The sequence below is a fragment of the Hordeum vulgare genome, chromosome 5H (genome assembly GCF_904849725.1).
Source record: "Hordeum vulgare subsp. vulgare chromosome 5H, MorexV3_pseudomolecules_assembly, whole genome shotgun sequence".
NCBI classification, from domain to species: domain Eukaryota; kingdom Viridiplantae; phylum Streptophyta; class Magnoliopsida; order Poales; family Poaceae; genus Hordeum; species Hordeum vulgare.
The window spans coordinates 79058878-79076536 of record NC_058522.1 but is presented as its reverse complement, the minus strand read 5'-3'; positions in this window follow the sequence as shown (position 1 = coordinate 79076536).

Sequence of the window (17659 nt, the reverse complement as noted above, 5' to 3'; positions counted from 1 at the left end):
TACCACTTGTGAACAGTTACCATGTATGAACAGATATAGTTGCCATGTATGAACAGCTGTAGTTGCCATGTGTGCACAACTACAGTTGCCATGTATGGGCAACTGCAGTTGCCAAGTATTGTGTGATTGTAGTTGCCATTTGTGCTTAAATGCAAATATCATTTTTTGTTGAACTGCACTTCCCATGGATGCTAAAATTGTAGTTGACAAGGATGCTCGGCTTATATTTGCCATCCTTGGGCAACTACAATTGCCAAGCCATGCCAACTGCAGTTGCCAATGCATGTCAGATGCACTTGCCATGGATGGCCAACTGCATATGCCATAACATATCAAAGTACATAGTGCCATGCATAGTAGGCTAGAAGTTTCCATGTTTTGAAGACTCCACTTTCAGTTGAATACACATATGGTTATCTAGTTTTGCCACATGAAAACAACTAAAGTTGTCATATGTCAATTCAACGTAGCAGCAAAATTTGTGGACACGTGCATTTTGACTAAAGGCATAAAATGCAGTTGTCGTGGTTTATTAAACAATGCAGTTGCCATATGTCATCTTAAAGAAGTTGCCATTCAAGAATACTGATTGTGAACTTGATAAAAAATTTACAGGAGCTATAAGAACGATCATTGGCATCCCGTGCATGTCTGATGAAGGCAACTCTAAGCACACAGAAGAGGCATTCCATGAGTCAATCAATGAGCCTCTCACGAACAATGCAGGGATAGTGTCAGAACTTGCCATCGTTGCAACAATGACAACAAGCACACCAGGGCACACCAGCACGAGCAATGTCAAACATATGGGTCAACCACAAATACTGAAGTTCTAAGTGATGAAACTGATGACGAAATGCAAATGGGAGAAGAATAAAAACATCTTGAATTCATAATAACGCAACCACCTTATCTTGGACAGAGATTTAGTTCATTTCAAGATGCCACGAAATACTACCAGAGCTATGCCCTGTTAAATGGATTTGCCAGAAACACACAATACCATAGGAAGATAAAAGAAACTGTGCAATACAACAAAAGCAAGTTTAGGTGCTACAAGGCACCAAAAACAAGAAAGCTAAAGGTATCGTACCAGTCGTGCGAGAGCGGAGAAGAGGCATCACTGTCAAGACGCAATGCCCTGTCAGATTGAAGCTAAACATAGATGGAGCCTGGTGGGTGGTCAACGAGTTTGTCGCCGAACACAACCACGATATGATAAAGAAGTTTGACCTCGTAAAATTCTGAGCTCCGTCAAGGATTCAACTTCCAAGAGAATAAATTCATAAAAATGCTGCACGGGTGTAACGTAAGCACTCAAGAATGGTCCAGATATTGTCCCTCATACACAACAAAGATGGGAAACTGAGCAGCATGCCCTACCTCACAGCAAACATCACAAACCTGAAGGCAAAGTACCGCAGGGAAAGCAAGTTAGCTGACGTGGAAGACACCATTGCATACTTCAAAGAGAAAGCAAAAGAAGATCTTGATTTCTTCTTCAGAATAAGACTCGATGACGAGGACCATGTGAGGAACATGTACAGGGTCGACGGTGCACCGAGGGGAGCATCTAAGCATTACCGTGATTGCATTTCATTCACATGACATATCTAACAAATATGTACAAGATGACATGTGCTCCATTCATCGGAATAAATAACCACAACCAGTCTTTGCAGTTCGAGTGCGGCCTTGTACGGAACAAAGATATCAACGGCTACACCTGGTTGTTCAAGACTTTATTGGAGTGCATGGGTGGACTTGCTCCGATGAACATAATAACAGATAAAGACTTCAGCATGCGTGCAGGCATAAGGGACGTCTTCCCCACGGCAGTTCATAAGCACTACATGTGGCATATAATTAAGAAGGCAGAAGAGACACTAGGACCATTCTTTGTTGACCATCTAGAATCGCATAAGGCTTTCAAGTTGTGTGTCAACCATGACTTGACTATGGAAGTGTTTGAACGGAGTTGGACAGATATGATTGAAAAGTACCAAGTTCAGGACAACGAGACACTACAAAGCCTATGGGAGAAGCGGATGTACTGGGTGCCAGCCTACTTTATGAAGTGCTTCTACCCATTCCTACAAACTACGCAGCGTAGTGAGGGTTTCAATGCTGTTTTGAAGCATTATGTGAGCCCCGACAACTCATTGTTGTAGTTTGCTAAGCAGTATTCAGCTTTGCAATAGAAAATATTGGGATCGGAGCTGCAGCAAGAAGCAAACACAACCTTTAAGAAACCTAAATTTCTCACATACTTGCCAATAGAGAGGAAAATGAAGAAAATATACACAAACAAGATCTTTTTCAAGTAAGTATTTTGCTCGCACGATCCTTAGTTGACAAAAGAATGGCAGGATGCGATCACAACCATAATTAATAAAAATAAAAAATGTGAAACAAAACATCAAAGAAACATGCTACAAGCATTTCGGTTTTTGAAAAAAGAGTGTTCAAATAACATAATGAAATACCGTGGATGATCGAAAAAAGATGTCATGCCAGAATGAACAATATTGGCAGCATGAAAAAGTGAAGTGCAAAAATGTGGCTAGATAGCAAACAAGAATAATAATTGCCATGTGTGATGTTGTGTGAGTGCAATCTAGATTGTAGTGTAATTTCCATGTGTAAACTGGTTTGCGTAGAGATGTAGTTTATAATTTAGAATTAAAATGTGTTTCATGTGAAGACATCAACTATGATTGACACGCGAGGAAGTTATTGCAGTTGCCATGTGCATAGCACTCTGTTTGCCATGACAAATGCACAAGAGAGTTGTCACTGCTGACCCTACTTTGATATAGCTCATGCACCTACTAGATTCACATATGCAAAATGGTGCATGAACGACAAGAAATGCATAAGACAATATGTTTCGTCACAATTTTTGATGCAATTTCCATGTGGAAACGATAGAAAATACAACATGTGTTGTATCCTTTGTTTGCCATGTTCAATTTGGTATGGTTTCTATTATCTGTCCTGCTACGAAACAAAAAACTAATAAAAAGGGAGTGAGGAACTAACCACCACAAATCATGCAGGTTCCAAGAAGAAATAAAGCGGTCCACCTCGTACACAGCTTTTCAGGTTGACGATTGGACATTCAAGGTGTGCAGTCTCAAGGACATGTTTGATTCAGAAACAGAAGATCCAGACAAGGGTAGAAACTACTTTGTGAAGCTCGTCGTAACAGAAGGTGAGTACTACTACGAATGTTGCAAGTTTGAACGGGATGGGATTGTGTGTTGCCACGTACTCAAAGTTATGGAAAAGCACGCCATGAAGCATTTACCCCGCCATTTCATACGCCGGTGATGGACTTGGGACGCTGATGAGGTATTGGGGCTGCAAACATCGAATGCAGTATTGGCAATACATGAGGATAGACCGGAAGAAACAATGGACTCTGTGAGGCACATGATATTGTCTAGGGATTTCGCTGAACTAATAGATGATGCATGCAAGAGCGATGAGATGGCAAGAATTACATACAAGCATAGAAAGGCCTTCAAGAGAGACCTTGAGGAGTTCAAGAAAAGGAAGGTTGAGGAGGCCTTACACAAATTCCCACAAAGTTCAAAGGCAATTTCATCCATGGGTCCGTCCTCTGAAAACTCAGAAGTAGGGTCAGGAGGATCAAACACGCAGACGCATATCAGGAACCCACCACGCTCCGTCACGAAAGGGCGTCCAAAAGAAGTGAGATACAAGTCAGGCACATATATTCAAGCAAAGCACAAGAAACCAATAAAAGGAGGTGGAAACCCATAGGGAGTTGTACATGGGCTAGACTTGCAGTAAGATTAAATTTTGCAACACAAAAATGTTGATGGTTTAGAAAAATGCACAACTATTGAGTTTTGTTACATAGAATTGCCATGTATCTTGCATAGAATTTTGCAACTGAATATTAGCAATGTAGTTGCTCGTAAGATTGCCATGGGGTAGAAACACATTTTGCGTTTATTGAGGGGGAATGTATTGTGTGGAAAATTGTTCGAGCATTTTGTCAGTAATGGATGACAAGTTGTGTAGTGAAGTTCACTACCACATGTGGATAGTTGCCATGTATGAGAACTATAGTTTGCATATATGAACAAACTGAAGTTGTCATGTATGGACAACTACTGTTGTCATGTATGAATAAATGCAGTTGCCATGTATGGACAAGTGCAATTGCCATGTATGGGTAACTATAGTTGCCAGATACCGTGTGACTCTAGTTGCCATTTGTGCTTAGATGCAATAATCATGTTTTTGCTGGACTGCACTTGTATATCAAAACCACATCTTCCATGTAACAAAATAGCTATATGAAAAAGCTATTCCATACAGAACCAACATATTTATGTATGTACAAATCATTGCATCAAAATAAATGTTGTGTGATCGTACATTGCATGCCACATAGACATACGCATAACAAAGAAAGATGAACAATAGTCATCATTCCTTCTATATGATGTAATGGTGCACACAAACGTCAATTTTGAACATCAGTACAAACATTCGCAAACACAAGCTAAAACACATAAGGTGCTAGTTGTCATAACTAAAACAGATTCGGTAGCACACTGATATTACAAGATAAGAGAAGGCATGCAAGCCATCGTTAAAAACTACTGTTAAGATGAAAGACAAAACATAGCACGCGCAAATAAGCTTTCGAAGACAAGCGTACAGTACCTTACATTCATCCAACACGGAATGTAAGGTGTGGGGGATCAGCCACAACACGATCACTTGTACTTCTTGCAGGCAGTTTTGACATATTCCTCGATGAAATCCCGTGCTGAAGGCCGCTTGTTGAAATCTCCATTCGTCACCTAGTTCTACGTCAATATTTTACGGAGCTCGACAACACTTGCCTTTAAGATGGCCGGAACCTTTCTTCCTTCCCACTTAGCGAGGTATTCGAACATGTAGTATCCGCAGTCATAGCTGCAGCAAAAAAAGAAAAAAATCAATAAAATTGAGGATCATTTTAGTAAAATGACAGAGAATGGCGTTGCATATATGCTGCCTCCTTACCCATTGCCTTGCTTATCGGTCAGGACATACTCGACTGGAAAGTGGCTGATCTGCACCTTTGAGATTCCATAATGACGGTTCCACGTTTCCTTGAGGTTGCTCACAAATAATTCAGCATGGGAAGTGAGGCTGGTATCATCTCCTAAGCGAACTGAATCAAGCACCTTGAACCATTGGTGCTTGAGGTCAAGGCATATGGTGTAGTGGTGACCGCATTTATCGACAGAGTTTTCTAGCGCGAGGTATTGGGACATGGGAACATGACCTATAACAGGGAAAAACAAAAAGGGGGAGTGTTAACATGGAAAAGCCTGTGGGTAGAGTTTCCATGTGGTATGCAACAAAGTTGCAATGAAAACTACCTGAAGGAACGAGTGTGATGATGGTCATCTTTTAAAACATGTGTAAAAAGAGAAGTTGGTGCCATCTTGTGTGTGAAAATGGCCAGCACTTGCCATGTGCAGGTGCAAGTAGTTGCCATCTATGCCGTACTGATGTTACCATCAGTTTACATAAATAAAATGCCACAAAAGTGAAAACAGAGTACAGGGTTGCTCCTGGAGCTGTGTTGGGAGGAGGAAGAGGGGAGCAGTCGGCTCGTCTCTGCCTCTCTCTCTGTGGTTGGTGAGTGTGTAGTGTTGTTCGATTGTGGAATGATCGGCCCCCTACATGGAGGGCGACCGGGGGGTTTTATAGACGAACCCGTCGGCCTACAATATGGATAAAGGGTACAAGTGTGGGACCCGGCTGGCAGCCTCGCCGGCTGGCCAGGGGCCCACTAGAGTCTTGTCTTGTCGCTTGAGGGGCCCGCCGGCTGGCCAATGGGGCTCGCGCGTAAGGTTGACGCTGAGCACGCGCTGTACGCCGAGCGTCGTCCAACGAGATTCGTCATGGGCAGGTAGTACGACCGCCTCCACTGTTCCCCACGCCGAGTGCAGTAATGGAGTGGGAGTGCGACGGTCCAACACTATGCTAGGTGATGGATCAGAGCCGCGGTAGATCAGCGGCGTGGCCGCCGATGCTCGTACCTGTCGGACGCCCCGATCCAGTACCTTTGCTGACGCGTAGCGACCTTTAATCATAAGGTCTCCTCATGACCTGCGATCTGATGTGACTTGTAATCCTCGGCCGGCTAGCCTGCTTGGCTAGCCGGCTTGGGTGCGGCCGCCTCATTCCTAGCCGGCTGGCTGGACCGGGCCGGCTCAGAAGAGGTAACCGCTTCGACTCTAGCCGGCAGGGGTTGCCTGGCCGGCCACAGGGATGACCGCCTCGTCCTCTAGCTGGTAGGTGCAACCTAGCCGGCCAGAAGACTTGGGCCTTAGGAAACTATATATGTTCATGTCCTTTGGGCCAGAAATGAAGGAGCACGCTTGATGAGCCTACCCCGTGGTTATCCCCCCGACAGTAGTCCCCGAAGCTGGAGAGGCTTGCCGCCTGCGGGCGGGCGGCCTCACCGGCTTGATGTTTTGACTTGTTGTTTTCGCCGCTATTCGTGACAAGGAGCGCCGGCTCCGAAACCGGCTGGCTTCGAGACGACGCCTCGGCTTCGTCGCGAGTCGCTCGGAGAGCGCCACGTGTGAGGCCCCGCCTGACATAATGATGGTGATTACTGGTGACGGGACCGGGCCTGGGCCCTGGGTCCCGCCACAACGCCCCCTCGGCCTCCGCGCGAGAGATCCTCTATGGATTTGCTCCAGACTATTGGGCTTAGGGAAGCGTTACCGCCCATAATACACGGGGCTGGTGGGGGACCCGCGCGCACCGGATCCCCTCCCCACGATGCTTTGTGGGGGTTTAAATGGTATGCGGGGGTTCCGAGGAGGCCATTCGCCCCCTTCTCGCCCCGCATACACGCCCTCTTCCTCCCTGCGCTCGGAGAGAAAGAGCTCGTATCCTTCGTCTTCCTTGTCTTCGTCGCCGCGAAACCGCCAACCCCTTCGAGTTTTAGTCGCCAGCAGCCATGGCCGGCAGTTCTTCCTCGAAAAGGCCCTCGGCATAGAAGGTATCGTCACAGGGAGCCTAGCTGGGGAGCGAAGTCGGTGAGGAGCACATCGAGGCGCTTCGTCACCACCGGCTGCTGCCCCCGGCCTCCCAAGTGTTGGTGCGACTCCCTGGCGCCAAGACCGCTCCCACACCCGCCGTGGGAGAGGTCGTGGTCTTCACCGAGCATTTCTACCGGGGCTTCGGGCTTCCGGCCAACGCCTTCTTCTCCGAATGGCTCCGCTTCTTTGGCCTGCAGCCGCATCACCCGGCGCCGAACGCCATTCTGCAACTGCCGGCCTTCGTGATCTTGTGCGAGGGCTTCGTGGGGATTGATACGTCCATTTTGCATCATGCTTTCATGTTGATATTTATTGCTTTTTGGGCTGTTATATTACTTTGTGGTACCATATTTATGCCTTTTCTCTCTTATTTTGCAAGGTTTATTTGAAGAGGAAGAATTCAGGCAGCTGGAATTCTGGACTGGAAAAGGAGCAAATCTTAGTCCACTATTTTGCACATCTCCAAATGCCCTGAGAAGTTACGTGGATTTTTGTGGGATTATATAAAAAATAATGGGCGAAAGAAGTACGGGAGGGGGGCTGCCAGGGCGCCACAAGCCGTGCCACCGCCACCCCCTAGTGGCGGCGTGGGGGCTTGTGGGCTCCCTGACGGCCCACTAGCCCCCCTCTTTTGCTATATGAAGGTTTTGGTCCAGAAAAAAAATCATTCGTGAGCTTTTTCGTGGTTTCGCCACCGCCACGAGGCGGAACTTGAGCAGATCCAATCTAGAGCTCCGGCAGGACGATCCTGCCGGGGAAACTTCCCTCCCGGAGGGGGAAATCGTCGCCATCGTCATCACCAACACTCCTCTCGTCGGAGGGGAGGCATCTTCATCAACATCTTCATCAGCACCATATCCTCTCCAATCCCTAGTTCATCTCTTGTAACCAATCTCCGTCTCACGACTCTGATTGGTACTTGTAAGGTTACTAGTAGTGTTGATTACTCTTTGTAGTTGATGCTAGTTGGATTACTTGGTGATGAGTTTATGTTCAGATCCTTGATGCTATTCATTACACCTCTGATCATGATTATGATTATGCTTTGTGAGTAGTTACTTTTGTTCCTGAGGACATGGGATAAGTCATGCTGATAATAGTCATGTGAATTTGATATTCGTTCGGTATTTTGATATGTTGTATGTTGTTTTTCCTCTAGTGGTGTTATGTGAACGTCGACTACATAACACTTCACCATATTTGGGCCTAGAGGAAGGCATTGGGGAGTAGTAAGTAGATGATGGGTTGCTAGAGTGACAGAAGCTTAAACTCCAGTCTATGCGTTGCTTCGTGAGGGGCTGATTTGGATCCACTAGTTTAATGCTATGGTTAGACATTGTCTTAATTCTTCTTTTGTAGTTGCGGATGCTTGCGAGAGAGGTTAATCATAAGTGGGATGCTTGTCCAAGTAAGGGCAGTACCCAAGCGCCGGTCCACCCACATATCAAACTATGAAAGTAACGAACGGGAATCATATGAACATGATGAAACTAGCATGACAGAAATTCCCGTGTGTCCTCGGTAGTGTTTTTCCTCCTATAAGACTTTGTTCAGGCTTGTCCCTTGCTACAAAAGGGATTGGGCCACTTGCTGCACCGTTGCTACTACTTGTTACTTGTTACTTTTTGCTTGCTACGTTTCACATCGCTACACAATCACTTGTTACCGCGACTTTCAGTGCTTGCAGTCATTACCTTGCTGAAATCCTTTTATCAGAGCCTTCTGCTCCTCGTTGGGTTCGACACTCTTACTTAATAAAAGGATTACGATTGATCCCCTATACTTGTGGGTCATCAAGACTCTTTTCTGGCGCCATTGCCGGGGAGTGAAGTGCCTTTGGTAAGTGGAAATTGGTAAGGAAACATTTTTATACTGTGCTGAAATTTATTGTCACTTGTCACTATGGAAACTGTTCCTTTGAGGAGTTTGTTCGGGGTATCTTCACCACGAACGGAAGCACGAGGAGTTGTTCCTCAACCTGAGGTACCTACTGAAAATATATTTTATGAAATTCCTTCGGGTATGCTTGAGAAACTGGTGGCTAATCCTTTTACAGGAGATGGATCTTCACATCCAGACTTGCATCTAATCTATGTAGATGAAGTTTGTGGTTTATTTAAGCTTGCAGGTTTGCCCGAGGATGAGGTAAAGAAGAAAGTCTTTCCTTTATCTTTGAAGGATAAGGCGTTGACATGGTATAGGCTATGTGATCATACTGGATCATGGGACTACAATCTGTTGAAATTGGAATTTCATCAAAAGTTCTATCCTATGCATTTAGTACATTGTGATCGGAACTTTATTTATAACTTTTGGCCTCGTGACAGGGAAAGCATAGCTCAAGCTTGGGGGAGGCTTAAATCAATGCTATATTCATGCCCCAATCATGAGCTCTCGACAGAAATCATCACTCAAAACTTTTATGCTCGACTTTCTCCATGAAGATCGTACCATGCTTGACACTTCTTGTACCGGTTCTTTTATGAAGAAGGATATTGACCACAAGTGGAATCTATTGGAAAGAATCAAATGCAACTATGAAGATTGGGAGCTGGAGGAAGGTAAGGAGTCAGGTATGAATTTCTAGTTTGATTGCGTTAAATCTTTTGTTGAGACAAACACTTTTAGAGATTTTAGCGCTAAGTATGGACTTGACTCTGAGATAGTAGCTTCTCTATGTGAATCTTTTGCTGCTCATGTTGATCTTCCCAAAGAGAAGTGGTTTAAATATCATCCTCCTATAGATAGCAACATATCCAAAACCAATCTAGTTGAGGAGAAAGTCATTGCTTTAGTGATCCTGTTGTTCCTTGTGCTTACACTGAGAAACCACCATAACCTGCTAGGATAAAGGATTATTCTAAAGCTCCAACTGTGATACATAGGGGTTACATTAGACCACTTGCACCCCCTGAGGAGATTAGAGTTGAACCTAGTGTTGCTATTATCAAAGATCTCTTAGCCGAAGACATAGATGGGCATGTTATCAAATTCTGTGAGGACTCCGCTAGAATTGCTAAACCTCACGCGAAAGACAAACACAGACCTGTAGTTGGCTTGCCCATTGTTTCTGTCAAGATAGGAGATTACTGTTACCATGGTTTATGTGATATGGGAGCTAGTGTTAGTGCAACACCCCGTTCTCTATATGATGAAATCAAAGACGAGATTGCACCTGTTGAGTTAGAACCCATTGATGTCACTATTACGCTAGCTAATAGAGACACTATCTGCCCTCTGGGAATTGTGAGAGACGTAGAAGTCCTGTGTGGTAAGACGCAGTATCCTACTGATTTCCTCGTCCTTGGTACTGCACAAGATAGCTTTTGTCTCATCATATTTGGTAGACCCTTTCTCAACACTGTCAATGCTCACATTGATTGCATTAAGCAGACCGTCACAGTTAGTTTCGAGGGTGTGTCTCATGAATTTAACTTCTCCAAGTTTGGAAGACAACCCCATGAAAGAGAGTCGTCTAGTAGAGATGAAATTATTGCTCTTGCCTCTATTGACGTACCTCCTACGGATCCTTTAGAGCAATATCTGCTTGAGCATGAAAATGATATGCATATGGAGGAGAGAGATGAGATAGATAAAATTGTCTTAGAACAATATCCTATTCTCAAGAATAATCTGCCTGTTGAACTGCTTGGGGATCCTCCCCCACCAAAGGGTGATCCTGTGTTCGAGCTTAAACAGTTGCCTGATACTCTTCAGTATGCCTATCTTGATGAGAAGGAGATATATCCTGTCATTATTAGTGCCCTCCTCTTAGAGCACGAAGAGAAGAAGTTACTAAAAACTCTGAGGAAGCACCGTGCTGCTATTGGATATACTCTTGATGATCTTAAGGGTATTAGTCCCACTCTATGTCAGCACAAGATTAAAACTGATCCTGACTTTAAACCAGTTGCTGATCATCAAAGGAGATTAAATCCTAAGATGAAATAGGTCGTTAGAAAAGAAATATTAAAGCTTCTGGAAGCAGGAATCATTTATCCTGTTGCTCATAGTGATTGGGTAAGTCCAGTACATTGCGTACCTAAGAAGGGAGGTATCACCGTCGTTCCTAATGATAAGGATGAAGTAATCCCACAAAGGATTATTACTGGCTATAGGATGGTGATAGACTTCCGGAAACTGAACAAGGCAACCAGGAAAGATCATTATCATTTGCCATTTATCGACCAAATGCTAGAAAGGCTATCAAAACACACACACTTCTGCTTTCTAGACGGTTATTCAGGTTTCTCGCAAATACCTGTTGCACAATCTGATCAGGAGAAAACCACTTTCACCTGCCCCTTCGGTATCTTTGCTTATAGACGTATGCCTTTTGGCTTATGCAATGCACCTGCCACCTTCCAAAGATGTATGATGGCTATATTCTCTGACTTTTGTGAAAAGATTGTCGAGGTTTTCATGGATGACTTCTCCGTTTACGGGTCTTCCTTTGATGATTGCCCCAACAACCTTGATCGAGTCTTACAGAGATGCCAAGATACCAATCTCGTCTTGAATTGGGAAAAGTGCCACTTTATGGTTAATTAAGGCATCGTCTTAGGACACAAAATGTCTGAAAGAGGCATTGAAGTTGATAAGGCTAAGGTTGATGCAATCGAGAAAATGCCATACCCCACAGATATCAGAGGTATACGAAGTTTCCTAGGTCATGCTGGTTTCTATAGAAGGTTCATTAAAGACTTCTCTAAGATTTCTAGGCCTCTTACCAACCTCTTGCAGAAGGATGTTCCTTTTGTTTTTGATGAGGATTGTGAGGAAGCTTTCGAAATACTTAAGAGGGCTTTGATAACCGCACCTATTGTTCAACCACCTGTCTGGAACTTGCCCTTTGAAATCATGTGTGACGCTAGTGATTATGCTGTTGGTGTTGTTCTAGGACAAACAGTTGACAAGAAGTTGAATGTTATTCACTACGCTAGTAAAACTCTAGTCAGTGCTCAAATAAACTATGCCACTACGGAGAAGGAATTTTTAGCAGTCGTGTTTGCACGTGAAAAGTTCAGATCTTATATAGTTGACTCCAAAGTCACTATTCACTCTGATCATGCTGCTATTAAGTACCTTATGGAGAAGAAGGACGCTAAGCCTAGGCTGATCAGATGGGTTCTCCTACTACAGGAATTTGATTTACACGTCGTTGACCGAAAGGGTGCTGATAACCCTGTAGCAGATAACTTGTCTAGGCTAGAGAATGTCCTTGATGACCCACTACCTATTGATGACAGCTTTCCTGATGAGCAACTAAATGTCATCCGCACTTCACATAGTGCACCGTGGTATGCCGATTATGCAAACTATATCGTAGCCAAATACATACCACCCAGTTTCACCTATCAACAAAAGAAGAAATTCTTCTTTGATTTGAGACACTACTTTTGGGATGATCCTCACCTTTATAAGGAAGGAGTAGATGGTGTTATTAGACGTTGTGTGCCTGAACATGAACAGGGGCAGATCTTGCAGAAGTGTCATTCCGAAGCCTACGGAGGACACCATGCTGGAGATAGAACTGCCCATAAGGTATTGCAATCAGGTTTCTATTGGCCTACTCTCTTCAAGGATGCCCGTAAGTTTGTCTTGTCTTGTGACCAATGCCAAAGAATAGGGAACATCAGTAAGCGTCAGGAAATGCCTATGAACTATTCACTTGTCATTGAACCATTTGATGTCTGGGGCTTTGATTATATGGGACCCTTCCCGAGTTCCAATGGGTACACTCACATCTTAGTTGCTGTGGATTACGTTACTAAGTGGGTAGAGGCTATCCCCACTAAAAATGCTCATCACCACACCTCTATTAAGATGCTTAAAGAAGTCATATTCCCAAGATTTGGAGTCCCTAGATACTTGATGACTGATGGCGGTTCACACTTCATTCATGGTGTTTTCCGCAAGATGCTAGCTAAGTATGATGTCAACCATAGAGTTGCATCTCCTTATCATCCTCGGTCTAGTGGTCAAGTGGAGTTGAGTAATAGGGAGATCAAGTTGATCCTACAAAAGACCGTCAATAGATCTCGAAAGAATTGGTCTAGCAAACTTGACGATGCACTATGGGCTTATAGGACTGCCTATAAGAATCCCATGGGCATATCGCCGTATAAAATGGTTTACGGTAAGGCCTATCATTTACCTCTTGAGATGGAACACAAAGCTTATTGGGCAATCAAAGAGCTCAACTTAGATTTCAAACTTGCCGGTGAGAAGCGGTTGTTTGATATCAGCTCATTAGATGAATGGAGGGCCCAGGCATATGAGAATGCCAAGTTGTTCAAGGAAAAGGTTAAGAGATGGCACGATAAACGAATACAGAAACGAGAGTTCAACGTAGGTGATTATGTCCTGCTATACAATTCTCGTTTGAGATTCTTCGTAGGCAAGCTTCTCTCTAAATGGGAAGGTCCCTATGTTATCGAGGAAGTATATCATTCCGGTGCCATCAAATTCAATAAAACGGAAGGAAATTTTCCTAGAGTGGTAAATGGGCAAAGAATCAAGCATTACATCTCTGGTACTCCCATAAATGTTGAGACCAATATCATCAATGTCATAACTCAGAGGAGTACATAAGGGATGTTTAGTACCCTGAAAACGAAGAGGTATCTGTTTCGGTAAGAAATTGGACTCCGATGCTTTTCCAATAGGAAATTTCCTCCGTTTTGGAATTTTTGGAAAATTAGAAAAATAAAAAGCAGTCCGGAGAGCGCACGAGGCGGCCACATGCCCTGCCACCGCCCCCTACTCCCTAGTGGCGGAGGGCAAGCTTGTGGGCACCTCGTGTGCCTCCCGGACTCCGTTTTCTTGCGGAGCAATCCTTCTGGTCCAGAAAAAAATCAATATATAGTCGCGTGAAGGTTTTGATCTCCGTATCGCGTAGTTTTCCTCTGTTTTCATTTCGAGCCTGTTTCTGTGACAGATCTAGATCATCATGACTTCCCCAAACGCTCCTAAGGACAAGATCTTCGAGAAGGTCATCAATCCCTACCTCACGGAAGTGCTGAAACACCCTCAATCTATCAAGATGAGCGAGGGGATGTTGCACATCCGTGATGTTGAGGGGCCTAAGAAGACCGGAAGCATGGAGACGAGGCTCGAAGCAATGGAACAACAAGTATTCAAGTGCCAAGGGATGGTGGAGCATGGACTCAACGCCAACCACATGATGATCACGGAGTTCACTAGCAATCACAAGATGGATGCCATTGACATTGGGAAACACCTCTCCAGGCTCTATGACAGGGTTGATCAACTTCAGGGCCAGATCTATGACCTGCAGAACCAAACTGTGAGTATAAGTACATATTTAAATCAATAAGGTTGGCTGCAGATTTGAGGATTCCGGCGACTCGTTCATCCTGCCATGATGGAGCGCCTATGCCTTGGAAGACGGAGGATTGATACGTCTCAAACGTATCTATAATTTTTGATGGTTTCATGGTGTTATCTTGTCTTCTTTGGTTGTTTTATGTACCTTTTATATCTTTTTTGGGACTAACTTATTAATTCAGTGCCAAGTGCCAGTTCCTGTTTTTGACTCTTTTCAGATCTGATTTTGGAACAGAGTCCAAACAGAAGAAAAACCCCGAAATGATTTTTTCCCGAACGGAAGAAGACCAGGGGGCTTTTGGGCCAAGCCAGGTGGGCTCCAGGGAGCCCACAAGCCCCCACTCCGCCACCAGGGGGGAGGCGGCGGTGGGCAGGCTTGTGGCCTCCCTGGCCGCCCCATGACCTAGGTCTTTGGCCTATAAATTCCCAAATATTCCGCAAAAAATCAGGGGAGCCTCGAAAATATTTTTCCGCCGCCGCAAGCTTCCGTTTCCGTGAGATCTCATCTGGAGACCCTTCCCGGCGCCCTGCCGGAGGGGACTTTGGAGTTGGAGGGCTTCTTCATCATCATCATCGCCCCTCCAATGACTCGTGAGTAGTTCACTTCACACCTATGGGTCCGTAGTTAGTAGCTAGATGGCTTCTTCTCTCTCTTGGATCTTCAATACAAAGTTCTCCATGCTCTTCATGGAGATCTATCCGATGTAATCTTCTTTGGCGGTGTCTTTGTCGAGATCCGATGAATTGTGGATTTGTGATCAGATTATCTATGATATATATTTGAGTCTTTGCTGATTTCTTATATGCATGATCTGATATCCTTGTAAGTCTCTCCGAGTCTTGGGTTTTGTTTGGCCAACTAGATCTTTGATTCTTGCAATGGGAGAAGTGCTTGGTTTTGGGTTCTACCATGTGGTGACCTTTCCCAGTGACAGTAGGGGCAGCAAGGCACACATCAAGTAGTTGCCATCAAAGGTAAAAAGATGGGGGTTTTATCATTGGTTTGAGATTATCCCTCTACATCATGTCATCTTGCTTAAGGCGTTACTCTGTTCTTATGGACTTAATACACTAGATGCATGCTGGATAGCGGTCGACGTGTGGAGTAATAGTAGTAGATGCAGAAAGTATCGGTCTACTTCTTTTGGACGTGATGCCTATAGAAACAATCATTGCATAGATATCGTCACGACTTTGCGCGGTTCTATCAATTGCTCGACAGTAATTTGTTCACCCACCATCTACTTGCTTTCATGAGAGAAGCCACTAGTAAACACTACGGCCCCCGGGTCTATTCACATCCATCGTTTACACCTCCGCTTTTACTTTGCTTTGTTACTTTGTTGCTTTCAGTTCTCACTTGGCAAACAATCTATAAGGGATTGACAACCCCTTCATAGCGTTGGATGCAAGCTTTTGTGTTTGTGTAGGATCTTGATATACTCTTCCGCCGGATTGATACCTTGGTTCTCAAACTGAGGGAAATACTTACCGTCGCTGTGCTACATCACCCTTTCTGCTTCGAGGGAACACCAACGCAATGCTCCAAGGCCACGGGGGGAAATCCTTTGCATACTTGCCTAGGAAGTCCCTTAAGGCGTAGCCGTAGCTGAAGGATTCCTGGTGCCGTCGACACAACTATTTCCTGGCGTTGTTGCAAGGGATATACAACAAACATCAGAAGTATTTCTGGCGCCGTTGCCGGTGAGGAGAAATCAAGATCTATCCAAGTAGGTCTCACAAACTCTTCTCTTGCATTTACTTTTGTTGCCAGTTGCCTCTCGTTTTCCTCTCCCCCACTTCACATTTGCCGTTTTCATTCGCCTTTCTCCTTCGCCGTTTTCTTTTGCCCTTGCCGTTTTCCTTTGCCGGTTTCTTGCTTGCTTGTGTGCTTGTTTGTCTGTTGAGGACATCATGTCAGAAAACACCAAACTTTGCGACTTATCAAGCACTAATAATAATGATTTTATTAGTACTTCGATTGCTCCCGCCACTAGTGCGGAATCGTATGAAATCAACGCAGCTTTGCTGAATCTTGTTATGAAAGAGCAATTCTTTGGCCTTCCCAGTGAAGATGCCGCATCCCATCTCAATACCTTCATTGAGCTTTGCGATATGCAAAAGAAAAGAGATGTGGATAATGACGTGATTAAGTTGAAACTTTTTCCTTTCTCGTTGCGAGATCGCACAAAAACTTGGTTTTCTTCTTTGCCTAAAAATAGTATCAATTCTTGGGATAAGTGCAAAGATGCTTACATATCCAAGTATTTTCCGCCAGCTAAGATCATATCCTTACGTAACGATATCATGAATTTCAAGCAACTTGGTCATGAACACGTTGCACAATCTTGGGAGAGGATGAAGCTTATGATTAGAAATTGTCCCGCTCATGGCTTGAGTTTGTGGATGATTATACAAATCTTTTACGCTGGCTTGAATTTCGCTTCTCGCAATATCTTGGACTCCACCTCAGGTGGAACGTACATGGAAATCACATTAGGAGACGCTACAAAACTCCTAGACAATATCATGACCAACTACTCTCAGTGGCACACTGAAAGGTCGCCTGCTAGCAAAAAGGTGCACGCTATAGAAGAGATTAACTCACTTAGTGCTAAGATGGACGAGTTGATGAATTTGGTTGCTAGTAGAAACTCTACCGTAGATCCTAATGACATGCCACTATCTTCTTTTATTGAGAGTAGCAACGCTAGTTTGGACGTGAATTTTGTTGGTAGGAACAATTTTGGCAACAACAATGCTTTTAGAGGAAACTATGTTCCTAGGCCTTTTCCTAGTAACTCCTCTAACAATTATGGCATTTCCTATGACAACACTTATGGAAATCACAACAAATTACCCTCTGATCTAGAGAGTAATATCAAAGAGTTCATCAACTCTCAAAAGATTTTCAGTGCGTCCATAGAGGAAAAACTACTCAAAATAAACGATTTGGCTAAGAACATTGATAGGATGTCTTGTGATATTGATGCTTTGAAAGTTAGATGCGCTCCTCTCGAGATCAACTTGGATGAAACTTTGAAAGCTATGCGTATCTCCAGGAATGAGAGCAAAGAAAGAACCGCCCAAATTCGCGCTAGACATGAATGGTTTAAAAGGGTGCGTTCTAGTGATGCAAATCACGAAGATCTTAAAGTGCTTGGTGTGTCTCCTCTTGAATCTTTGTTTTCGCGTGTCAAACCTACTTATGGAGGGGC